Source organism: Rousettus aegyptiacus, unplaced genomic scaffold (genome assembly GCF_014176215.1).
Source record: "Rousettus aegyptiacus isolate mRouAeg1 unplaced genomic scaffold, mRouAeg1.p scaffold_m13_p_8, whole genome shotgun sequence".
NCBI classification, from domain to species: Eukaryota; Metazoa; Chordata; class Mammalia; order Chiroptera; family Pteropodidae; genus Rousettus; species Rousettus aegyptiacus.
The window spans coordinates 12,463,354-12,489,588 of NW_023416311.1; the positions used below are offsets into that span (position 1 = coordinate 12,463,354).

The window sequence follows — 26,235 nt, forward strand, 5'->3', positions numbered from 1 at the left end:
CTTTTTCCCTTTTATTGTCATAGGTATTATTTCATTAAGAGCAATGAATCTTACCGTGATTTGCCAAATAGAATGGGGTGCTTTGGCAAATCTATATATAGATATAGATATAGATATATAGATATACATAGATATATAGATATATCTATATATCTATATCTATATACATAGATTTATATATCTATATATAGATATATCTATATACATTATTTATATTTATTTATTTATATTTATATTTATTTATATAGATATATCTATATAGAGAGATATCTATATATCTATATAGATTTATATATCTATATATATAGATATATCAATATATGTTATTTATATATATTAATTTATTTATATATATTTATTTATATAGATATATCTATATAGATAGATATCTCTCTATATAGATATATCTATATATATTATTTATATATATTTATTTATATCTATATAGATTTATATATCTATATATAGATATATCTATATAATAGATATATAGACATAGATATTATATATAGATATGTGTAATATATAGATAGATAGATATATCTATATATAGATATATATAAATATAAATATATCTATATCTAAATCTATCTATCTATATATATATAGATAGATAGATAGATAGATATAGATATAGAAAAGCCAACTTATACATCCTGTAGGAAAAACAATAGGCCAAATTCCAAGACCAAATTCCTTAGTGAATAATCTTAGTCAATTCCTTTTGAAGTTAAGAAAGGAGACCCACTGTTGAGCAGAAATTGCTCAATAGTCTCCTGAATAGATAATGCTGGAATCTTGCCCTGGAGCAGAAGAAAGCTCATCATGACAGACTCCAGGTCTGGCTCTGACTCCACACCCCTTACTGTACCCAGAAAGCCTACCTTTATCCTCCTCTGAAAACTTTAAAAAGTAATCAAAAAAAAAGTAACAAATTTTAATGAAATTACCCATATTCTTACCCCCCAAAATACACATATTTATATTCTGTCATAATTATTTCCAGTCTTTAAAGCAGAGCATTACAGATAATGCTAAGGCCGTGGTGTCCAGTCCCATCCCTCCCCCAGAAGCCCCCTCCCCAAGCATAGCCATTGACAAGAGCTTGATGTGTATCCCACTGTTGATATGTTTCCATATCTAGTGTTACTTTGTATGTAGAGTCAAAAACTCACACAAGTAACTTCTTCCGTTTGCTTTCTTCACCCAAGGCTGTGTTTGAGCCTGCCCTTATTGATAAAAGGCATCAAAGTGCAGCATCATATTAAAAAAAAAGAACTGCCTCTATTCCTAACTGATGCATTGTAGTCCATTACATAAATGCACAGCATTTTCCTTATCTAAGCCTCCACTGATGGGCATTTAGGTTATTTACAAATGTCTGCCATTACAAACACTATTGCAATGAACAGCCTTGTACACATCTCTTTGCACAACTGTAAAAGAGTTTGTCCCGGGCACATGATTAAAGGTGGAATTCTTATGTCCTAGGAATGTCTATTTTCAACTTTGTAGATTCTTCTGATTCATTCCTCAAAGAAGCCATGCCCATATATAGTCATATCAACCCTAGGGGAAGACACCTTCTCCCCATGCCCACAAGGTCTATCTTTAGATTTAGGCTGAGGTGGCCTCAGCTTGGGCCAAGAGCTCAACCTTTCACAAAAGAGAATGGATTAACTTACGTGAAAAAAAAAATCCTAAGTTTTAATTTAATTCCCTTTAATCGCCAGTTGCACCATTTTAAAAGCTAATAATGTATCTGCATTCTCCCACCTTGTGATAACTTAATGAATTAGCCACTTGCCCATCAGAAAATAACCCCTTGGGGTAATACATCAAAATTGAGTAAGGCACTCAAGCTCGTATTGAGTTGATGGATTTAAGGCAAGACTTTAGGCAATAGTAATGTTGTTTGGAAGATGAATCTACTCATAAGAGTCCCTCCATGACAAATGACTTACTTGGAGGCTAACTATTTATGAGGCCCAGGTGGGAGAGGTATAAACTTAATTAAAGTTTGAAAACATAATAGAACCAAAGGCAGTGCATCAATTTCTCGGTGTCCAATCAAAAAGCCAATGATGTCCTTAATAGGCTGGCGAGATCTGCCTCTTGGAGCTGCAATATATAGTTATTGTAAGTTGGCTTACATGGTTCCAATTGCTGCTGCTCCTGCTGAAGCCACGCCACCCCCCACACATCCTTCTTCTGTCTTCTCTCCATGTCTGCTTATGAGACCAATTCATCTCAGCTGGGGAGAGAATCATTACTGCTTCTATCACACGCACTTTCCACCAGATCCTGATAAAACCAAGCTGCCCTCCCCTGTTCCTTAATGACTTGGTCTATCCATATCTGGAAAACCACATAAATTGCCACTGCCCTTTGCTCTGGAGCTCCCTGATGCCTGGAACTCAAGTGCAGCTTCACATAAAAATATTTTAAAGATTCATTCGAATCACAGCCCAGGGAACCAAATACTCCTGAGCGATCTTAAAATATAAGTAAATATAAACAACTCAGGACAAGACCCAGATGTACCAGCCAAGCATTCATTTTGATATACTTCATTATAGTGCGGGGCGATATATTTGAAATATAACGTGATAGTTTCAATGGCTCCCTGCTGAGGAAGAACCTGATTGAAAAGGCTGAATCACTCCCGACTTTGTATCCCATATAAAACAGATTTAGAAATCAGTTCACTAAGCGATGGGGTCATTTTTATAAACAAGTGTCCTTTCTTGGAAGGCTTGAGAGAACCAAAAAACAAAATGTACATGTATGAGGCTAGTCCTGATGTATATGCGTGCCACACACACACACACACACACACACATTAGTGGCTATAAAATAGAGGAGAACTGTTGCCATGTGAGAGGCATAGACCACTGTGGTGTCACTTATTCGTCCCAATGAGATGAAATCTGGTGAGTAAGAGCGGTGTACCTGTGAACGCCACGACCAATGGAGAGCAGTGATTCTCAACCCAGAAGGCTTTACAAGATGTCAGTGCCCAGGTTTCCCCTCCACCGGAGCAACTGAGTCAGAGCCTCAAGGAGAGACCCAAGTATATTTTATTATTATTATTATTATTATTTATTATTTATGCCTACAGCACTTGGTCTTCCTAGGTGGTCTCCCATCCAAGTACTAACCCGTCCCGACCCTGGTTAGCTTCTGAGATCAGACATCGGGTTTGTTCGGGGTGGTATGGCCATAGACCATGGATCATGGCTCCGCTCGAGCATGAACTCATGACCTTCTGCGTGTAAAGCAGATATGCTTACCACTACACTATGGAACCACGTCCATATCCAAAAACTCGTCAAGGGATTTAACTTTTCATCCAAGGTTGAGAAACTCAGGTTGGAAATCTGAGACTATAGTAATGTTTTCTATACTTTTTAGCAAAATAAAATAACCATTGCCTTGCCTCTTTTTCCAACCAAACAGTGGCTCTTAACATTGTAGTTGTAACTATAAATTTTACTTTCTCCATATTACGTTGTTCAAATCTCTCCATGAAGAGAAGTATAATAGGCAACTTGTAGTAAGAGCTTATTACACACCAGGTTATTTATTACACACACACACACACACACACACACACACACACACACACACACACGTATATATGGTGCAAAGCAATATCTCAGTAAATTCCTACAACATTCCTAATAGATGGGTACTCTTAATATCTCTATTTTATAAATGAATGAGCAGAGTCCCAAAGAGATTAAATAATTTATCCACAGTCACAATTTAAGCATGAGGCAGTGCCAGGACTCACACCCACCTCTGAGTTACAAGGCTCTGCATCTTACTGGTCATTTAACTCACACACAAATTGTGCCAGTCTTTGAAATGTGAAGTTCTTACTTTTAGAGAAAGAGCAGCAGTACATTTCACATATCTGGTTGTCAGTTCTAGTGAGAAAAATTCAAGGATCTCTCAAACTCTTCCATCGACTCAATGTGTGGCTGCCAAGGATTTAGACACCTCTCTTTCAATGTAGTGTTGTTAGAGTCAGAGAATCTTGGATAAAAACTTGAGCTCTTTCTGTTCCCAGCTGGGAGTTTTGGGGCCAATTATTTATCTATTATAAAACTCACTTGTGTGATCTGTAAAATGGGGATAATACCTACCTCCCAGGGTTATCAGAATTAAAAGTAATTACATTTATGAAAGCTCCTGGCACCATTCACGGATTAACAAATGATAATCTCTTCTATTGCAAGTATGTGTCAGAGGTATCTAGACTGTGATTGTCATATTGTATCATTCTTATCTCTAGCTCCACCTAATTATCTCATTCTAACCAGTTTTTATCAAATACAAGTTGTGACAGCTGTGTGTTTTTTTTTTATTCTTAGACCCCCCAAAGAGGATCAGTAGTGCCCCCACCATGATAAGGTTTTTAATGGATGCAAATTTGCAAGGCACGATGCATTTATTAATCCCTCATTGGAGTAAACTGTAACAAAGCCAGCAGGAGCAATCATTAATTTACATTAATAGCTTTCAGTGTCGTATACTCCAGTGCCTGACATGAAACAGTAATCTGAAACCAAACTATGACTGTGTCCTACATGAGTTAATGTATCGCAGCCCTCTAGACCCAGTGCTCATGCATTTCAACAAGAAGGAGATGCTTTCATGCATTCCAATGTACACCGGAAAATATTCAAACTCCTTAACATGGCTATCAAGGTCCTGCCTCCTCCGGACTCATCACAGACCACTCATACTCTTCTGCAGTCATATTAGCCTTACTATAATATGTTCCTCAGACAGTTAGACTAATTTCCACCTCAGGGCCTTTGCACAACTCTACTTGGAACATCCACCTTGACCCGACCCTCTGCTTGACTGGATCTTTTTAATACTACAAGTCTCAGATGAAATCTCAGATCAAATCTTGTCCAAGAGACCCTCACTAGAAACTCATCCTCACTTAACACTATTTATTTCCAGTACTTAGAACATTTCAAGCTTATCTTGTTTGTTGTTGCTAATTTTATAGTCTGCCTCTCGCACAAATGCAAGCCCTAGAGGGCGGGGACCTCGTATGTTTTGTTCATTTCTCTCTCCTTCTCTCTCACTGGAGTGTACGCATGCATTTAGAACTATACCTAGGGCACAGCAGATTCTCAAAAAATGTTTGTTGAATGTGAGAATGAATGCTAAACCACCTTAACATAAGCACCTTCTCTTAAAGTCCAAAGCCCAGTGCTTTTGATGGCCTCTAATGGTTGCCATTCTTCAAGGTTAACCTCAGACTTTTTTCCTTCCTACTCAACATTTTTTCATTCATGCCTATGACTCTTTCCACCTCGACTCATGATTACCAATCCATGCATCTACTAGGCCTATCTGGTGAGGTGTAATAGAAGTGTATTTGTAGGGGAAACAAAAACCCATAGCTTGACATGAAAGGGGAAGTACAATTCCAGTACACAGTAGAATCCCTCACTCAGATTTGTGCTTCCCTTAGACCCCCTCTCCCCTCAATAATCCAATGTCTGGATCCTAAGACAGAGAGAGAGCTATAAAACTAAATAAAAGGAGAAGGTTCACTAGGATATTAGGAGATGATGGTCTTGGCTGCAAAATGAAGATTTCTTTTTTCATATAGGGTTTCTTTATCCCTCCGTCAAGTGAAACAAATGGATCTTTGGCCAACTAAGGTCTTTTGTTTCAATAAGCACTCCTCCCCAAAGAATGAAAGGTCTCTTAATGATGTCCTGCATTCACATCTCCTGTCCAAAGCTTATGGCCCTTACACCTTCCTTTGTTCCTAGACCATCTCATGATGTCCCTTTACTTTTTTGAAGTCTTTGTTGATAAACTTCTCTATTAAATCAATCAGCTTCTTATTCTAATATTCCTTTCAGTTTTTGTCTCTGATTCGATAAATGTATAGGAGAGATATTTCCTTATTCCTCCTTTTCTTAAACATAAACCAAAAAAGATTACTAGGTGACAGATAATAGTAAGATCTAGTGTTGATTGAACACATACATCAGGCACTGCACTAGAAAATTTGCTCTCATTATGAAATGTACTCCATTAGGAAATACACTCTCCTTAGGAATTGTAATCCTCATTACAATACGCTTGAGGTAGATACAACTTAAATAGAGATTCAGAAGGGGTGTTATTTTGTCCAATACCACACAGGAAATCTATGGTGGAGTCCATCTCCAATGTGGAATGCTCTGCTGCCAAAAACCATTACCCTTATCATCATGCTAAAAAAGTTCATTACTAGGTATTAATTGCATAGGGAACTTCATTAAATAGAATTGATGGTCAGCAATACTATTTGGGATGTATGAGCCTGACTTCACAATGTTGTTTAGTGCCTACCTGAGAAAGAACACGAAGCCCAGATAACAGGTACCTCCTGGCTGGATTGAATAGAAATGTGCACTCACAAAAAATATGACAGTACCTTTGATAGACTTGCCCTTTCGGAGGTACACTGCCTGGCTCCTGTTTACCAATTAGCTGAACAGCTCTGTATTGCAACAAGGCATAAATGGAGTAATGAATTGAGATGCAGGTTTCATAAAAGTGATTAACAGCTAAATTCCAGTTCAGCTAACAGTTCAATTATCCCATTTTGCATCTCAGCCCTCCATCCAATTCTGCATTCACAGAGCCCCAATCACTGAGGCACCTACATCCTTTGCATTACCATTAATTAAGCCATCGCTCTTTCCTAGGAATCTGTCCACCCGTACTCGTGAGCTGAGTTTGCAAATACAAACAGGAAGACAGGGTTTTTAGAAACATATAACTGTATGGGAACAGGGGGCTGACCCAAAATGGATTTTAATGGACACCATCCTGTATTGCCACCACCCTGAACATATTGCCACCACCTTCATTTGAAAACACGAGCGACAAACTCCATGTAGTATCTTTCCAGAGGAAATAGGCAGTAGGAGGTACTGGAGTGAGAGCAGAGCCCTTAGCTGAGGTTTTCACCTGCCTATGCTGGCGAATACATTCCTGGGGAGGTGTTCAAGCATCCAGAAGGAAGCAATAATTAACCAGGTACTCGTTCAGGACCATGGACAGGACTCCCTATTTGAACTTACTTGACTGTTGAGCACTATACAACTTAAAATGTCCAAGAGATAATCATGACTTCCTCATCCCCATCACGGTGCCCTTAGCCCCAGCACTCACATTCCTTCCTGTACTGGTCAGGGTTCTTGGTTACAAGAGATAAGAAACTGGTAGAAATTGGCTTAATCAAGAAAGGAATTCTTAGGAAGGATATTAGATTGCTCACCAAATGGCTATGGAGACTGCAGAGTAAGACCAAGCACCATGGCCAAGGTGACACCATAGAACAGTCAGATTCGAGCCACTCTGCTGTCTTCACAGGACAGTGACTGACTGGTGCTGTCACGTGAACAGTCTCTAAGCTCTCCCTCCAGGGCCAATGTCCCAAGGGGAAGCATCGGATTGGCCCACACTCGCGCGCCCACGCCAAGCTGCCAGGAATGGGGAGGATGAGTATCTGGTGTCGTTAGCCTCCTGACTCCTGACAACACCCACCAACAATGATTGCAAAAAGGAAGTTCGGATGCAGAGCGGCCAAAATGTACGCGCGCATACACGCCTCCTCCAAGCACGTCCCTCCCATCGCTCACTTCAGCAAATAGTTCTTAGGATGAAGACAAAGCTCCTTGATGACCTTGGTCTTAAAGACCTCCTACCTCCCTTGCTGCATCCCTCACGTCTACAGCACAACTTCACAAGTCCTTCCTGCATTCTTCCAGAACACAGTGTTTCCTTTGCCCCCAGGCCTTGGTACGTATGAAATCCTCTGTCTAGAACACTCTTCCCCTACTTAGCTGCTACTCACCCTCTGAACTCAGAGAAACGCCTACCCCAGACTTGACTGAGAGCCTGTGTTACAAGTTCCCTTTGCACTGCATGTTCATTCCGTGCACTCAAGAAATATACCCGGGGGTTCTCTGCTGTATCTGCAGCAGCCAATGTAGCGGCTGGCTCATAGTAGATGTTCAATATGTGCATGTTCAATTAATTTCTCTCAACCCTGACTTCAAATACAAATAACGTGGAGGAGGCAGATGAGTAGTAGGTAAATTCTTAGCATCATGTACATTTGTCCATTTAGCCCATTTACACCATCCTTTCCCCAGACCCTGTATGCTGAAGTATCCACTATAAATGTGAACTCTTAGAAAGTCAGTTTTCTGCCACTATTTCCTTAGCTGCCTCTCCTTAGCCCTTACTGCTCAAAAACCAAAACTCAGTTTTACTAAAACATGCACTTGCAGGTGGATTTTATACCAGGGCCTTGCCTTCTTTTGTGAGAATATTCTGTATGCAACTCATCTTCTCTCTGGTGATGCCCCATTCGACAGCCTAGAGGGAACTGACACCACTGTCCCTTCAGAAGGAACAGGAAGCACCAAATAACTGGTTGTTCCTTATCCAAGAGAATCCACCGTAGTGGGCAAAGTGACAGACCTGGGTTCAGCACCTGACCGCCCCCCACTACTAGCTATTTGGCCATGTTTTCAATCACAACTGAACTGGCATTTCCACTAGGATGACAGGATAGGGAACAGGAATAAAAAATTAAGGTTACTTTTCGAAAGAAAAAAAAGTTGAGCTATATCCTTTATACCTGTTTGTGGACTGAGATCTAATCCTGCTACCTCAGTTTTATTCATCAATGTGTACATTTAAAAATAATAGATTTCACATAAAAGTGAGATGATAGGGTATTTGTCTTTCTCTGTCTGACTTATTTTATTTATCTCACATGGCATAATACCCTCAAGGTCCATTTATGTTGTCACAAAACGCAAGGTTTCATTTTTTATGGCTTAGTAATATTCCTTTGTATGTGTGTAGATACGTGTACTACATTTTCTTTATCCATTCATCTTTCAATGAGTACTCTAGACTTACTGTAGTGATCGTTTCACAATATATAAATAACAAATCATGTTGCACACCTAAAACTAATATAATATTCTGTCAATTATACCCCATATTAAATTAAATTTTTAAATAATAATAATAGTAACTAATATCTATTGAACATTATTGTATGTCATACACTATTCTAGACACTTCCAGGAATAATCTAATTCAATTGTCATGACAACACTGTGAGTTGTTATCATTGTTACCTGCATTTTACACATCAAGAACCTGAATCTCAGAGAGGTCGAGTGGCTTGTTCAAGGTCAAACAACTTAGTAAGAGGTAAATTTGGAATCCTAACTCAGACGGTCTAGTCCCAGAGTCCCCTTAACTCTTAACAACTTCCTAAATTATATGTGTAATATATAATGGGTGATGATACAATTATGGGTAATTGTTCAACAAATGTAATTTTAATAAAGGAAAGAAGGATGGATGGATGGATGGAAGGAAGGAAGGAAGGAAGGAAGGAAGGAAGGAAGGAAGGAAGGAAGGATGGAAGGATGGAGGATGCATGCTTAAATAGATGGACAGACAGACAGGTAGATGAATAGATGATGAACAGAATCACAAGTGGATAGATGGCTGGGTGGATATATGAGGGGTGGGTAGAAAGGTGAGATGCCTTTATCTTTTAAGTGATCCTCATCAAGGCCTGCTTTGTAGACGAGTCTTAGCCCATGGAGCCTTCATGCACAGAAAATGATGTTTCCAGAAACAGGATCTTGTCTCCTAAAACTATATCTTTACTTCCAAGCAACGTCTGCAACTTTCAGGAGCTACTAGAGAAGTGGAGAGGAGGTAGAGCAGTTCCACACACACCATCCCCAGGAGAGAGGATGCCTGGAACAGATGCCATTAAATTATCCATCTCTACCTAACAGGTGGGCCATAGCACAGTCTTGGGAATCCATAGGTTGGGCCCAGCAGTCACACAGGCTGTGAGATGACATGCGGATGCCATCCAAGAAGGCTCAGTGTTGAGGTTTGATTGCCATGTTTAAACATAAACAGCTCGTTTTTCCATGCCTTGTTTTCTGTGTTTCCATTATCTGGCAAAGTTGGGTCCAATTGAGAAGGAGGCAGCTGTGTTTGGGCGGCAATTGTCTTCTTCCCATGAGGCACGTGAGCTGAGTTCTCTATTGTCCACATCTGTGGCCTCCTGGCTGAAAACCCAAAGAGATGCTTCTCTCTTTTCCAGTCCAAACATGTTTAGCTCAAAGTCCAGAAGTGATCCTGTGCTAAAGAGCCTCTTACAAACAAGAGAAACTCCTGGGTTGTTCATACCCCCTTCTCCTTTCTTAGGACTCGAAGGTGTGCTATTTTCAAATGCGTACCACATGCCATGCCCCAACACATATTATGTCGTTGCCCAAGTTTTCACCATAGGGGAAAAAATGGCTCATGTGAAGTCACAGATTTATAAAAGTCTCCAGATGGGATCTGAATCCAGAATTTTCTCCAAAGTTGATGTTTTTGCCACTATATTAGCTCCATGCAAACTATGAGATGCTTCCAGCTCTAAGAAAACAGAACCTGAGCACTGCCAGAAAGCCCCACTCCCATCTATTTTTGCTTTCTAACTCCTTTTGTTAAGACTTTTTGACATGTGCTGGAATCTGGTAGAAGAGCAGTGGGTTCTGGAGTCAAACCAACCTGAGATGGAATCCCGGATCCATCACTGTCAGCTGTATCTGAATATGGTACCACGTATCACTGAACTTCAGTCCCCACACTTGCAAAATAGACATTGGTATTATGTCCATTTTAGAGGAAAGCAGAGATTACATGAGAGAAAAAATCATATTCATCCTTTAAGTCTTAGTGTAAATATAAGTTACTCAGAATCACCTTCTCTGGCCCCTCAATCAGGTTAAATCCAGTTGCTTTAAGAGATTTTCACAATACCCTATGCTCCTCCTCATGTAACATTATGCTTGTAATTCCTTCTTAACTACATGTCTCCCTTATAGACTCTAAGAGCTATGATAAGAGAAATATATCTGCCTTGTCTTTTGTTGTATAACTACCTCCAAGAACAGCACTAGACAAATAATGGATAAGCAAGAGACCATTACTGAATTACCATGGATAATGTTTATAAAGCAACTAGCACAATCCCTGGCACACCAAAGGCCTTCACAAGGATTAGTTCTTTTTCCTCTTACCTTGGACATATTGAGACCCACGGGGTTTCCTTAGTTTCCCTCCCCCTTTGAAACCAGCCTTGATGGAGAAGAAAAAAGCTGTAGGCTGAAGCAGAGAATCCAGGCAAAATGCTAAATGGAGCAGTGCTAACAAGGGTCTTGGGCAACACCGAAAAGGGCTAACATGCCCTGGAATGTGGCCAGGAAGGATCACGATTCACTTGGTTTTATATGTGGTAGAAGAATGAGCAGGTGGAGACAGGTTGGCTGCCAGGTCGGCACAGCAGGGAGCTAAAGAGAGTGAAGAAATGCAAGTCAAACACTGCAGCCATGGGCTTCCACCCAAAGGCAGACGTGAACTTTGCCTAGTGGGGACAGTTGCCTCACAGACCCCTTTCCATTTGATGGGACAACTTGCTCTGGCCTCAGTGACAGCAATGCCAATATCTGAACACCAAGCAGAGGCCGCCTTGGAGCTGGAACATGGAAATTCACTGTGAACTGCCCTTTTCTGAGAACCAGGACGAGGAAGGGACATGCAAGAAAGCAGCTCTGGAGTGAGTCTTTGGGACAGGTTTACTCGGGGAGAAGGCGACCTCGCGCACCTTCCCTTACTGATTCTCGACTTTGATATTGACCCCATCGCCCTTCCTGCCTAGCGGCTGAGTGCCAGTCACATGCTTCCTTCTGACCCTGTAATGTGAGCTGTTTCTCATTGACTGGCTCCGTCCTTGCCCCTTCTCTGTGACTCCTGCTTGAATAATGAGCTCTAAATATATTTTCTTGTTCTAAACCATTTTTCTTTTCTAATGCTAAATTATAAGGCCTGCGTGTGTCAGCAGGAAAACGTGCCTTGCTTTCCCAAAGGATGCAGAGACGCTGTTAGATATTCTTCCAAACCACTGGGAGGGGGAGGGGGCTGTTCCCACCAACATACCAGCCCAGAAGTGGAGGCTTATCCACGGCCAGCACATCTCCCAGCAATTACTGACCCAACCCCAAGGTCCCCAATTATTTCTGCAAAAACTCCGGGTAAAGAAGGACCTGCTATTAATTATTAAAAACAAAAACCCAGAGACACAAACACATAGCAAAGGACCTCTCATCATCTCTCCCTTATTTCTCATGTCCAGCCAGGATCATCAGATACCATTATAATAGCTGGGCTTCTTGTAAGTCACACAAATTACAGGCAAACCAACAATAGCTAGAGTTTTCTCCATTATCTCCAGCTAATAGGTGGTGATTCTGAAAAAAAAAAATAAGAGATAGATAATTCTGAGTCTCCTATTGCTGTGCTCTTTCCTGGGAAAATATAACTTACTCTTCGAGCCCTGTTTGATTACATTTTTTTTTAATCAGGTGAAATATCAGTCTTGTAGGAACATGGCACACTTGCCCTTTCCTACAAGTTGGGTCCTTTCTCAGGACGAAAGAGGAGTGTGTGTCCTTTAAGAAAAAAGTTTGCCCAAATGTGGAATTAAAAGGTTCAGCACAACATAGATAACAGCACATGCAAAGGCCCTGGGGCGTGTCCAGAAATGGCAGGAAGCAGGAAAGCACAGACAGCACCAGGCATGAAGGTGGGAAGGGCGGCCTCCTGACACTGAGCATCCAAATAACCCTGGGCAAGCGTCTTGATCTCCACAACGGAACTTCCTCATTAAGTGGGCCGGGACCTGCCCAGGCAGCCTCAAAGAGCCATTCTAGGGCCCGTCTAAGGTAATACAAGGACATCGGGGATTGACAATGGAATCCTTAGATCCTTACGGTTCCACCTGGTCTATTCCTAGCCCGACATAAATATTCCAAAAACAAATCAAGAAACATATACCTCAAATCAAAAACCTGAGAAAATTCAGGGAAGTAGTATGTCTTTTATTCCAATTCTCAAAAATGCAAATCTCTCCACCCATTTAACTGGGTTATCCAAAGAACATAGGATGGGTTTTTAATTATTCATTACTTTGAAAGAAATTGATTATATGTGTTACTTTACCTGGAAAAAGGCTTTGGCTCCGATTTAAATCTGAATATCCTGCCAGGCCCATGGGTGGTATCATTTACACACCCCACCCCAACACACACACATACACACACACACACACACACACAACTTATGTGGAGATATTGAAAAAATCAAGCAGTAATTTTAAATTATAAAAAGACAAGGGGACGTATATTCACTGGATAGTCTTCTCTCTCTGGGCAGCTCTGAATTAGCAAAAGCATCGAGTCCTAAAAATAACAGGGTGAAAGAGGCACCCCTTTCACAAGGGTTTGCATTAGCACTTTGATCACTTGCCCATCAAACTGTGCATTTTTTATAGGAAATGAAGAACAGCTTGTCTCCACAGTCTATTATAATTACCACTAAATGCTCCAGAAACTTGGCAGTTTTGAATTTCATAACACCCATGACTGACATTCCTAATTAATACTATTGTTTTTCTCCTCTGGCTGAATTTCCTGAATGCCAACATGCATCGCATACACTAAAAACAGACATTAAAGAAAATAACATCAGTGTTAATCTCCAGCACAAATATATCAAATGCCTCAGTGGAGTGTATAGAAAAGAGCTGGATTCCTATAAATAATGGAGCATCCCTGCCTGATCATCTTTATCCTCCTACGCTAATAAGATGATAATCTTTCTCCTCCGGTGTCCTTGCTCTTAGATTTCGGAACAGCTCTTGGTGACGTGTACTCCCAGCTCTTTTCTTCTCTTGCTTTGCTTTTAAGTTGCAGATTGAAACTTTCAAAGAAAACCTTCTAGTTTAAGTTAGAAATAGCATCCATTGGGCACTCTATAAATAGGGACACCACAGACGACAGCAAGGTAGTCTGATCTGTGCTTCTAACGACTGTTTCTCTGGTTCGTGTGGGGATAAGAGCGCCCAGCATTTGCTGATGTCCTCGTTGACTGTCCTGGATGGTGTAGAGCAGGATTTTGACATCAGGGGGCTCTCTTTTGAATCTCGCCTCTGCCACCTAGTAGCTGATCCATTTCCTCAAGTTCTCGGAGCCTGTTTTCTCACCTGTAAGGTGGAGATTACAATGGTAGCTATCTCACAAAGCTGTTGTGAAAATCCAATGAGAAAAGTAAGGTCTTTAGCAGAAACTCTGGCACATAGTAAGTACTAATTAAACTTAGTTATTAGATTTGCCATTAATACGCACTCAAATTTTGGACGACGTGTCTAAGAAATGTACCAGGCAGATAATAGGAACTCGATAAACTCACGTGGTTGAACTGATAAGAAAGACATCTTTGTGGGGTGCTGTGGACTTTAGATCGTATTTGAATAAAAAAGAAAGGAATGTCTGTGAGTATAGGATTCACACTGTAAACGGTGACAGCTGCCTCTTCTGCAAATGCCCAGGACCTCAGACAATGTCAAAAAGCAGAAACTTACAAAGAAAAATTAGGTCTTGTGGCATGAGAACTGTATACATAGATGTTTCTGTATCTTCTACATCTTACCCCGCAATTGCTAGTTTTATTGGTGTTGGGTTTGATCAGGGTGAGTTCTCTTTAGATATGGGCTACAGAATGATTTTGTCCACTCAGCATTCTTATATTCCTCAAGTTTTTTCTTTTAATTCAAAATGGATTAATATTTATTTTTCGTTGTGGTAAAATACACGTAACATAAAACTGGTGACATTTAGTACATTCACAATGCTCTGCAACAATCATAACTATATAGCTCCAGAATATTTTCATTTCTCCAAAAAGAAATCCCACATCCATCAAGCATTCACTCCTCAATCCCCCTCCTCTAGCCCCTACCAATCATCTACCTGCTTCATGTCTCTATGAATTTGTATATTCTAGATATTTAATATAAGTGAAACCATAAATTAATTGACCTTTTGTGTTTGACTTCTTTCATACAAGTATAATATTTTTAGGGTTCATCTATCTTGTAGCATGTATCAATACTTCAATTCTTTTCATGGCTGAATAATACTCTATGGTCTAGATGGACCATATTCTATTTATCTATTCATCAGTTGATGAACATTTGGTTAATTTCCACTTTTTGGATATTTTGAGGAGTGCTTCTATAAGCATTTGTGTACAAGTATTTATATGGACCTATGAACTTAGTGAAATTGCTAGATTATATGGTAATTCTATGTTTAACTTCTAGTTTTGATACCCTACGTTTCTACTCAAGAATCACCCCTTACTCACGCTCTTTCCCCATGGTTTGATCTCAGGCAGTCAGCTTATCCTCACCCCCTTCTATGGGACTGATTGAGGGATGGGTACTTGACCAAGGTTGACCCAAGGAAGAGAAGTCCTGTGGCATTTGTGGAAATTCAGCTCATGCTTACTGCTGGGTGAGCCAAGATGATAAAACTCAAGTCTGGAGCTCCTGGAGGCCATCATCCCAGAGAAGAGAAAGCCTGCCTGAGAATGAGCCAAAGCAGAAAAAAGGGAGGTCCCTCAAGACATCATCAGAGGAACCAGGTTCCATCATGACTAACAGGAAAGGCCTACTCTCTGGAATTTTCAGTTGTGTAAGATTTTGTTTTTATATAACTTAGTTTTGAGTTCAGACTTTTGTTGTTGTTGTCCAACTATTATAAATGGATGCTTAGACAATACTGATGAGTTGAGTGGGCAAGGATTGTTTTATTTATTTTATTTTATTTTATTTATTAATTTTTTTAGGCGAGGCAACCCTTGGTTGACCTCACAGATTGCAGGGAACTTGTCAGCTTACAATCCCTTATTTTTTTATTTTTTACACCTATAGCACCTGGTCTTCCTAGGTGGTCTTCCATCCAAGTACTAGCCAGGCCCAACCCTGCTTTGCTTCCAAAATCAGACAGGATTGGGCTTGTTCAGGGTGGCATGGCCGTAAATGGACAAGAATTGTTTTAATTTAAATTGTGTAACATACCATGAACACTATATATGCATCTATGAAGGAAATTTTATGTGTCAACTTGACTGGGCCACAGAGCACCCAGATATGTGGTTAAACATTATTCTGGATGTGCCTATGCAAGTGTTTCTGAATGAGATGAACATTCGAATCAGTAGACTAAATAAAGTAGATTGCCCTTCCCAATGTAAACTGGCCTCATCTAATCAGTTGAAGACCTAATAGAACAAAAATACTGAGTAAGGGAGATTTTGTGTTCTCTCTCTCTCTTTCTCTCTTCCTTCCCCAACCCTCTCTTCCTCTCTCTCTGCCTGTCTTCAGGGTGGAAGAGCGGTCTTCTGCTTTTAAACTAGAACTCACACTATCAGCTCTCCTGGTTTTCAGACCTTCACACTTGGACTGGAACTTTACCATTGGCTCTCCTGAATTTCCACTTATCGACTGCAGATCTTGGGACTTCTCAGCCTCCGTAATTGCATGAGCCAATTTATTACAATAAGTGCACACACATGTGTGTATGTGTAAAGAGAGAGATACAGACTTATCTGTATATCTATATTTATACCTATCCTATTGGTTCTGTTTCTCTAGAGAACTCCGACTAATAACAGCATCTAATTACAGTAATGCTTCTCCTACCCAAAGCCTGGGCAACCAACCCCAGAGCAACTGAATAAGATAAACAAGCCAGAGGAATCAAAAGTGTGCTCTGCTACCAGTCCAGTGACTTCAGACCAGACATACACATTTCCAAGATAACAGTGAACAACCACATGTGTTAAAACAGGCATAAAAAACAAAAGTGGGAGGGAGATGAGGAGGAGCCTGCTGTCAAAAGGAGCCTGCTGTCATACACAAAGGAAGAATAGTGACATCTTTAGGGTAGTGGAAAGGGGAGGAAGAAGTTGCTGGTTTGGTTAAATGAAGAATTATCACACATACCCACCTACCTGTCACTTCCCCAAAAGCTACAGTTTAATCGAATTGGAAAATAACCCAGCCTAGATCCAGCCTGTTTATGCTCCCAGACAAGGGATTGTGGAGACACCTGGAAATGTACAATTGTGTCACTGATCACTCTTGAAGTGCTTTCCAGTAGCCTCAGCGGTTATTAGAACCATCTCTAGTGCTTTATGCCACCAATCGAGCCTTATGTTCGAAGTGCTGTTCTTTCTCACAGATCTCTAAAGCTCTGTGTTAAGCTTTGAGGAAAGATATGATTTTTACTTCATGGTTTATTCAGCTCAGCTGAAGACCTCAGAGATAACCTTAATTTTATATTTTTGTGAGTCTTTTTTAAAAGTGCTTTTTTAAAAGTGTGTCGGTTGATGATGTGGTTGCTAGAATGCTTTCCCCTCTGGTAAACAAAGTGCTATATTTCCAGAATTGTCTCATTAAGAAGCCAACAAATGCAGCCACTGCCATCCCCTAAAAGTGGTCCAGAGGCAGACCTCTCAGTCTTTACAGAGGTGTCCTTGCCATGAGAAGTTTTATTGTATCAGTAAGCTCAGCCCCACTTTACTGCAAAGTCTCTTTAGCAGACCTGTCCCCTTGACCAACCTGGAGAGGTGATGAAGGTATTTTTTTTCCTTTTCTTCTTTTTTACTTTGGAATTTCTGGCTTGGCACTATAGCTAAGCACAAGCAAACAACTAATCCAAATAGAGCTTCCCCACAGAAACACCGATTAGAGAGTATAAATTAAATGGAAGCCATAGATAAAGCAAAGAAAAATAAGAAAAGCTATAGAGCACTTAATCAACCCAAATAACACAAACAAGATACATATGATCTTTCAGCACACAAATTTGAATTGACTATGTGCCAAACCACAAAGAAAATCTCAAGATTTTGTTTAATAGTTAATGAATCACATTCTATCTTATAAAATTAGAAATTAAGAACCCAAAATTGGCTCCTGGAACTATATGTATACTTGATAATTTAAAATTATATCTCTAAAAAGAAAATCAAAATTAAAATTGCAAGCTATACAGAACTAAATGATAAAGTTTTACAGAGAAAAAGTGACAGGATGCAGCCAAAATAGGCCTCAGAGGAAAATGAATAGCCTCGAAAGGTATGCATTAGAAAATCAGAAGGAGTAAATAATGAAATCAAGTTTTCAACTCAACAATCTGGGGTAGGGGGTAAAATAAACCTATGAAAATTATAATAAAAGAATTTTAAAAGTAAACGCAACCATTAATGAAACCAAAACCAAAACCAAAAACAAACAGAAAATGCAAGCAACAACAGCCACAAAAACAATGAAGTGTATTAATAAAAAAAGCAAATGCTTTTACTTTGTAAAAATCAGGAAAATGGGAAATGATTTGTCCTGAAAGTAGGCAAAGGCACAGACATCTTTATCAACCTCAATTAACTTTGGGGCAGACTCTGAACAGCCTTTCAAAGAACAAGCCAAACCCCAGGGTCAAACATTTGTAGGCTTTTCCCCATTTCACCCACATGCATTTGAACAGAGGGAATGAAACACTTAGCACAGCCCACATTGCTGAGAGATATTTAATCCAAACAAATTGAGGGCTTGTGAAATCAAGACTGGTCCTCCAGGAGTTCAATGAAAAATCCTGGGTTAGCTCACAATGATCATATCTCCACCACCCTGATGTTTTCCAATAAAAATTTCTCTTTGATTCTTTAAGCAAGAAAAAAATTAGAGATCTATTCTCTATTCAGGAAAAATAAAAAGGGATTGAGGGGGGATGTGTGTTATAACTCCTCCAGATTTCCAGCTATGTCATTTCTCATCTAAATTAGACATCCCCACCCCACCCCAGGCCACTCCCAGTCATGTCACCTGCTTCCTTCTTTTGTGCACTTCATAGCAGTCTGTAAGTATCTTGTTTACTTGTGTCTTTAATTAACACATTGTCTGTCTCTCCCTACTGGAATGCAGGTTCCAAGGGCACAGATCTGGTCTGTTTTGCCTGCTGCTCTCTCCCCCAGGTTCTAGTATAATATCTGAGAGATCCAGGGAATAATATTAATTAAATGAATGAAGAAATGCATCTAGTTGTGGGAATAACATGCAATATCACCGAAGATGCTCCTTGGCTCTGTTCGTCATGCCAAGGGATTGCAAGGCCTTTGCTTAGTTTCATGAGCACCCACGTGGAAGAAATAAAAGGGAAACAATGGGATAATGAGGCTCCATTCTGGAATTTATTTCACACACTGGGAACTTAATCAGATGCCCTACACCCTGAGAGAACTCCTCTTCCTCTCCAGTTGACCTCATACCCATGTCGTATTTGCCTGATTGGGGCTGGGGCAGGCGCCGGTCAATCGGCACCAGCTCCAGGAGGCTCCCTGGGTGCATCCTTTTCACCATTAGACACATGAAGAAGCTGACACGTCTGGCAGATTTCTCTTGTAGAGTCTGACAGGCTTAAGTGGGTGGCAGTTTTGACGGCTGGGGCCTGATTATCCCATTCACCCTCTGACATTTTCTCGGGTCTTCTTCTCTCCTGACACACTCATTCCAACAACTGCTTTCAGCAGAGCCCTCTGAGAAGCTGAGGCCTGCTGACACTGGCCCCTACTTCTGCAGGCTCTCAGGGCATGGTGTGGCCCTGCCCAGCCTTGGCAGGCATGTGGACGTGAGGCTTCTGAACACAGTCAGGCCCAGGAGAGTCCAATGGGCTGGAGCAAACCTCTCCTTCCTCCCAGCCTGAGTTTTCTGAGATCTGTTTTGAGATTATTGCCACTTGGCAAATACAGGAAAACAGCTAGAGAAAGTCTAGCCGTGCACTCATTCTTTCATTCATTCACTCATCCACTAAATATTTACCATGTGCTAATGATAGGCCAAACAATTAACCAGGTGTTGGGCCCACAACAGTGACTCCAGATTCCCCCCTACCCTTGTCATCCTAGCTGGTTGGGGAGACAACAAATACACACCACCATATAGTTTGTCAATTTTGTCTATTGCTTGAAATGGAAAGAAGAGGGTGTTATGTGAGATACTAAGAGGGAACTAACTGCTTTAGCACTAAAGAGGTCAGAGACAACCTGTCTGAGGGAGTGGCCTTAGAGCTGATGCTGAAGGAGGAGAAGGAGCCAGCTAACTAGAAAGCAAGAGGCTGGGTACTAAGGCAGAGGGGACGGCTCGTAGGTGCAAAGGTTCTGAGACAGAAAACAAATTGTTGAGGTAGCTGGAAGGTTAGTGCAGTTGGAGCAGAGTGACCAAGGGAGAGAGCAGCCCAGGATGATGAGAGAGGTGGACAAAGGTTGGGGCGTGCAGGGCCTTGCACATCAGGGAAGGACTATGGGTATTTTATCCTGAAGACAGTGAGAAGTCAGGGGACGACTGTAAGCCGGGAGCAGCGTTCTCCTATGGGATCCAGGAGTTAGGAAAAGAGAAAAAGGAATTTGCCCCATCAGGACCAAGTACTAGCCTTTCTCAGAAATGGAATTCTCATTTTCTGACACATAAAACACATTTGCATAGGTCCTCTACCTTGACTACAAGAATCCCTGCGGGATTTTGTCAGCAAGCTTCCTGGATCCTGCAGCAGAATGTCTGGGAGGAAGATCAGAATCTGTATTTCTATTGAGATCACACTGATGCCCGTGTACAGCTTGGCTTGAGGACCCCTGAGCCAAGAGATGCTGCCTTTGAAGGGATTACCACTTAAGAGTCAGCCACATGAAGAAAAGAAACATGGACGAAGCAGACAGACAGGACAGCCATGGTGAGAGGTACACCGAGAAGATGAAAGCAAGAAGGGCAGTCATTCATGGGAGAAGACAAGGTGCCATAAACATCTGTCTGCTCTATGTGAGGGGTTCCAGGGAGCAGCTCTGATGCTTCCAGGCCAAAGAATTTCACAGCACCTGGAACATCTGAGTGCTGGCTTGTCCCTAAAGAGAAGGCTATTGCCTCATTTACAAATATCTGCTTCGCTCATGACAAAAAAAAAAAAAAATAGCAGGATCCAACACCGTTTCCCCACCCAGTTTCAGTTACCAACTTGAAGACCCACCGTTCCCTCCTGGATGTCTGTGATGGGGAAAGTGTGAGTGGCTGGGATAAACACAGACAAGAGGTGACCTGGAATACAGTCCTGTCCCTTCAGTTTTCCAACTACTTTCATGCTGGCTTGACACACAGCATCCCACATGGCTGCATCCCCTACAGCCCCTGGTGAGTGCCTTGTGCTGAGTAGGGGCTTTGTAAATGTTGACTACAATCAGTATATCAACTAGCTTTGGAGGAGGCTAACATTAAAAATTAAATTGCATCTCCCGAGCTCTCAACTAATGAGAGCTTTAACTTGACTAAACTTGTTTTAGCTGGCTATAGACAGGGATTTCTCAATCTTGGCCCTACTGGTGTCTGGGGCTGCATAATTTTCTGTTGTAGAAGTGCTATCCTGTGCATCGTAGGATATTTAGCAGCATCTCTGGTGTTACTAACCGAATGTCTGCATCCGTCCCAGCCCCTCAATCCATATGTTGACACCTACCCCTCGGTGTGATGGTATGTGGAGGTGAGACCTTTGGTAAGTGATTATTAGGTCATGAAGGTGGAGCCCTCACAAACGGGATTAGTGCCCTTGAAAAGGGACCCCGGAGAGCTGCTTCTCCTCCTCCACCATGCGAGCACAGAGTGAGAAGCGGCCATTTATGAACCAAAAAGGAGGCCCTCATCAGATGCTGAATCCGCCGGCACCTGGAGCTTGGGCGTCCCAGCCTCCAGAACCAGGAGAGAGATGGTGTTCTGTTACAGTAGCCAGAATGCACTGAGATAGCTGGCCTCTGCCCACTAGATTCTAATAGCACATCCCCTCTCCCCACCGTGACACACAAAAACATCTCCAGACAATACCCAGTGTCCTCTGGGGGGGGGGGGCAAAATCATGCCCCAGTGAAAACCACCGCTATAGATAGTAAGTGCTCAATAAATGTTATTGAGCACTTATTATATGCTGGCCACTGTCTTAGCCACATGATACACACTTTTTATATAATCCTTACAACACAATGATGAGATAGGTGTTACTTCCCTCATTTTACAGGTGAGAATGCTGAGGCGAAGGGGCTGCTACACAGCTCAAAGGTGGTGGAGCTAACCCAACGGTCCAGTTCCAGCCAGTGACAGCTCTCTTACCCACAATACCATGCTGCTTTCTGTGATTCATTTACTGCAAAGAGTCAAAAGAATTCCAAACGATTCCCTACGTTTTGTGTGTTTTAAATTTTAATAAACATATTATTAAAGAAAGAAAAAAAAACTGTCATAAAGCACAACTTGCAGGGAATTACTCTAGGTCAGTGGTTCTCAAAGCATGGTCCAGGTCCCCAAGACTCTCTCAGGGGACCTGCAATTTCATAGTCTAATACTATGATGTTATTTCCCTTCTTTACTCTCATATCCCATGAGTATACATTGGCATTTTCCAGAGATTACAGGAAGCATGATGTCATCACTGCTACAGCAGATAATAGAATACATGGTCATGTATTCCTGCATTTTAAAAAGACCTCAGTGTCAATTTCTAACAGTTAATATCAACAGACGTAACCCAAACAAAAGTTCTTTGATATTTTTAAGAGCATAAAGGGATCTTGAAAACAAAAATATTGACAATATTTTCTCTGGAGTTAATAAAACTCAAAGGTTAATTATCAAATAGAACATGTAAACCTTGATGAGATTCCTGTTTTTAAAGGGAGATTTAAATGAACATTTGAGGGAACTGGGAATTTTTTTAATATTTACTGTATATTAGATAACATTAGGGAATATTTTGCTAATATTTTCCTTGGGTGTGTGAAAATCGTCATTATGAAAGATAATGTTCTTATTCTTAGGAGATGCAGGCTGAAGATTTTAGGGTTGATACCTGCAACTCATTGTGGCTCATGCACACACACACATTTTAATACACACACACATATGTAGACAACACAAAGGGGCAAAACATTCGCAGTCATTGGATCTGGGTGGTGAGTATATAGCACACATTATATGAGTCATTCATCATACTATTCTTTTAAATTCCATGTATGTTTAATAATAAAATAGGCGGAATAAACAGATTCCACTCTAAGTCACGAAGGGACATGAAGAAGGAAATCAGGAGACCTTTGAGTTTCTGTCTCTTCTAAGCCCCACAAGGAAAATGGCAGAGGCGAAATGAGTGGATGACTGAATGGAGACGCCACTGAGTTAGGGCCCCTGGCCATGTCAGAACAAAGCTCGGGGCTAATGTAACATGTCATCTACTTCCTCAACCCTATTTCCAGCCATTCTTGGAAGGGCAGGACTCCCTCCTGGATGTGCTGACAATTCAGTTTCAGTCTGCATACACGGCAGCTGCAGCCACAACCGTCACTGGGACTTCGTGCTCTGCACTGGGACTCTTGTCCCCATCCACCCCCTGCCTTGCAGTGTAATGGCTCATCTGCCACTCAGCCTACTTCAGCTCATATCATGCATCTTAAAGGATCGCTGATGGCCCAATTTATGGATCTGTTAGCATTATCAGCATAACTCTAAATTAGTTATTTTATGCACTTTACTTCAATGGCACATACAAAAAATAATGAACCGTACTGGGGGAGGGGATGTTGAAATTATCTAAACAGAGAAAACAGCAACCATAAATTTCATATCTCTTCAAGAGGTGATGAAAACACTCAATTGGAATAACATCCGGGTGATTTAATAAACCAAAAAGAATTACACGCACAGCGCAGGACATTCATTGCTCACCTTGAAGTGATAATAAATTCGAAGGTCTGGTACGAGCATCTGGAGGGCAATATCTCCCTCTGGGTTCTAATTGTGAAGTGATCACCTAAAGCTTCCTTCCTGGTCAATGGTCTTTGCCAAGGACGCACATCAGAGGGCAGTGAGAAAAACTTGGTGATGTTTCCCTGGTCAAAAAGGAACCTGGTCATAAGGACTCAACAGGGAGTTAAGAGCTTGTACTAAATTACCCTCCCTCAATGGGTCACTTGGGAATACCATTTAACACCAGTCAAACAAAAGATATTGGCTCCAAACATCCTTTCCCTGACCTCAATCTTCCAGCACCCACAATCAACCTGAATCTCACTCTCTTGAAATGTAGAAAAAAGCATTAATTCTAAACCAGAGGTTCTAAAATTTTTCGTGTGTGCCTTGAACCCCTTTGGACTAATGAAGGCTATTGAATCCCTTCTCAGAATGTTTTTAAACTCATAAAAATAGAACATAAAGGATTACAAAGAACATCAATGATATTACAATAGATACCGAAATATTTTTTAAACCAACTCATGATTTGGCAAGAGGTCAATTTCTTTATTAATACACTAAATAACAAGATCTAGCAGTAGCTGTAGCAACTATCATAATTTCAAAGTAGTAAGTAATGGGCATAAATAATACATTGGGATATTGGCAACAACCATAATGTGATACGAAGAGATCTATAATTCGATTGATGACAGTTGACGAATGATGGATTCTGCTTGTTGTCTACATTTATAATGGAAGGAAATACTAACTTTACAGTTAAGAGTTATCAGAAATAAAGATGTTATTTTTTTCACGTCCAAGTCCACAGACTCCTTGAATTCCATCCATGGACCCCAGAGTAAGCGCGTGTGGTCCAGAACCTTCAAGAATCTTGGCAGTGGTTAATCTGCAAGCTATAGTCAGTTGGAGCAAGGTATATTCCTGGCCACCGGGATCACCATCTGAACATGTCTCTGCCTTCCTAACCCAACCAGCCTGTGGCCCTGAAATTCTGCTTCCCTTCCTGCCTAACCTCATGCCCTGCCTCCCTAATTGGGCTGGGCTTCCCCTTCTCCTGGTCTTACATTCTTTGACCAGTGTCTATGTAGTTTGTTCACTCATCCATCCGACATACATTTCTTGGGTGCCTGTTAAATAACAAGAAGGGTTTCAAATCTGAAATAAACAAAGATAAAGGATGCAGTTGCCAACCATGAGAAGCAACATATCCTCCTTCCCTAGAACTGTGAACTTTCTGAGGTCAAGGGATCGTGTCTTTGATGTTCTCTCTATACTCCCAGTGCTCAGCAGAGTGACTATATGGAAGCATTGAGAAGTATGTGTTGGATAGATGGACATTTGTATGAAATGATGAATAGGTGGGTGGATGGGTGAATGTGTGTATGGATGGATGGATGGATGGATGGATGGATGGATGGATGGATGGATAGATGGATGAGTGGATGGGCAGATTATTCTCTACCTTTTTGATATTCATTACCGCAGGCACATCTTTATTCTTTTACCTAAAATGGCCAGTTGACTTTCCCAGTCTGGTACTGGGGCCCTGAATTCTCCTGTATGCAATGCCCATGATCAAACTCTGTTCTCGTGAAGAAATGGCGGAGAACAGATGACCCATCATCAGAGCAAATCGAATTGGAATCTCACTACAATTTGTCCTAAGTCAAAAAGCACCGCTCTAAGTTTCATCAAGTAAATCAAGCATCCCAATCTGATGATCAAAGTTAGACAATGACCCTAGAAGGTAGTCACTTGAGGTTCATGTTCAGGTAGTACAGCCTGGTTCCCCTCAGCTTGTTTCAGCCCCAGACTGAGATTGCAATGAGATTTCTGCTCTGCTTGTGTCCAGATACCTTTCTGATTCTAACTGATGCCTTAGAGTCTAAGCTTCCGAGCAGGTCGCTTGCCTAAGTTCTCAAACAGCTGAAGAGAATAAACACTCCAAGCCTGCTGGCATTTCTTCAGCTCCTCTCACCACCACTCTAGCTGAGTTAATCCTGGCATTGCTTCTGTGTACAATTGACTTTTAGCCCCATAGCAGATGCCCTCCCCAGCCCTGTCCTAGAGTCTAGATCATGAAATAGGACCAAGGATCTGCAAATCACAACCTATCCCCGCCCTCCCCCCACCCCCACCCCCACACACACTTTATTCAACAAGTGAATACTGAGTACCTTATGCGAGAGATAAACTGTAGTGTCCTGGTCAATATTTCAGGCTCTGGAATCGGACTGAAATATCAGGTTGATGGGTTCACATTCTTAATCCACCACCCCTGACTGGCCCTACGATTGTGGGTAAGTATTTTATTCGCTCCATCCCCTTGTAAAATAGCAATAGTAGAATCCACCTCACTGTCCTGTTACTTGGATTAAGTATGAAAAAGACCGCAATGGGCTGGTCGTACAGTAAGAGTT

At 41.1% G+C, this 26,235-nt stretch overlaps 1 protein-coding gene and 1 pseudogene across 1 annotated transcript in view; both read right to left on the reverse strand.

Annotated features, from left to right (window-relative positions):
• LOC118606686 overlaps window positions 1-26,235 on the reverse strand; it is a 402,280-nt gene that overhangs the window by 64,598 nt on the left and 311,447 nt on the right. The window lies entirely within an intron of this gene.
• Window positions 15,896-16,014, reverse strand: LOC118607338 (annotated as a pseudogene).